We start from the raw sequence: 1555 nt of genomic DNA, 5'->3' as shown, positions 1-1555 counted from the left end.
GCTTGCAATTGACCATTACTTAGACTCAAGTGAATGGACTGTAATTTATTTCTGATTTTCAGATTGAAAATGAGATTATTTTTCCCAAATAAGATAGAATTTCTCTTTCCTTAAATTTTGATCCATAATAGCTACAGAGAGAGAGAGGAGAGAGATCTTTCTCAACTTTGTTACCATTCTTATGTTGTATTATTTTAAGGCTTGATTGAAACATATATAGGGCTAATTTTCTTAATTTCATTGATGCAATTTAAAAGCAATCCCATGACTTTCTTTTTACTTTCATACAGTAAAATTGTGTGTGTGTGTGTGTGTGTGTGTGTGTGTGTACATACATCTACTTGATTCTGTTTCTTTGGAGGACCCTTAGTAACACACTTTATAATAAGCAAACTCCAAATTATATTTCAAGTTACATTTCCATCATCCCTCTCCCCTAGCCTGCTCCACTGTGGAAACCTGGAGTGGGTGTAATTGGTTTCCTCTCTCCAACTTGCTAACCATAGTTTATGATCCCTGCAGGGTTGGGACAGTGAGCACACCAAGTCCTCCCTATTTCTTGTGAAGGGCTTGGTGGGTTTTTCAGACTACCCTCCACTAGGATTCCTCACCTTTATTTCANCATTTTGCCTCCTGGGAGCCAGGGTATGACAGCCTGAAGGCCTGGGAACACCTTGGGCTTCTTTCAGGTGAACTTTTCAGCTCTGGAGTCTCTTCTTGGATTTAAATGAGGATTGATATCTCCGTGACCTACACCAGTGGTTCTTAAACTTTGCTGCACATAAGAATCACCTGGGGAGCTTTTAAGAGAGAGTCCTAATGCCCAGGCCATACCCATAGACTATCAAATCAGACCCTCTGGAATGGGACCCAGATATTAGTATTTTTAAGTCCCCTCCCCCAACAGTGGTTCCAAAATGCAAATAAACTTGAGAGCCAGTGACTTATAACATTTAAAAAAGTAATTGTATAGTTCTAAGAACAGGCTAGCTTTTTCTGGGGGCTGGAGTAAGGGCAGTGGGGACAACATGTGGGAGATTTGGAAACACTCATGAAACTCGTGTGAATTGTGGCAGTCTCATCTACAAAAGACTGCTGCTATTTTAAGGAAGTGAAAGAGAACTGCCGGGTGTCCTGTTGTAACACAACTCTTGTGGGCCCCAGCTTTCCTCTGCTGGCTTTGCCGTTGGTCTGCTGCTAGCCAGGTTCTTGCAGTGACCACACGTCTCATATTTGCTAGGGTGGCTTAAGTTCTGTTCACATGTAAAAGTCTTCTGGGCACACTGGTAATTTCAGACCAACATAAACTTGGTTTGAAAAAAAGATGTGTCCCGTGGAGTTTGTCAACACACCAGCCTTGGAGGCCAGGGCTGTGGTGACTCCTGCCAGAGCTGGGGACTATGCCAGAGTCCCTGGTGTCACTGCCATCAGAGGCCCACTGGGATTTTAATCAGCTGAACTGAGGCCCACGTAGGGCACAACCAAAGGGGATTGAGGCCACACATTGGGTGTAGATGTTGGACCAAGTCTCCAGGGCCCAATCCCCCCTGACTGA

The sequence above is a fragment of the Galeopterus variegatus genome, unplaced genomic scaffold (genome assembly GCF_000696425.1).
Source record: "Galeopterus variegatus unplaced genomic scaffold, G_variegatus-3.0.2 Scaffold788, whole genome shotgun sequence".
NCBI classification, from domain to species: Eukaryota; Metazoa; Chordata; class Mammalia; order Dermoptera; family Cynocephalidae; genus Galeopterus; species Galeopterus variegatus.
The sequence above is the reverse complement of the archived record's forward strand: the minus strand, read 5'-3'. Positions refer to the sequence as shown.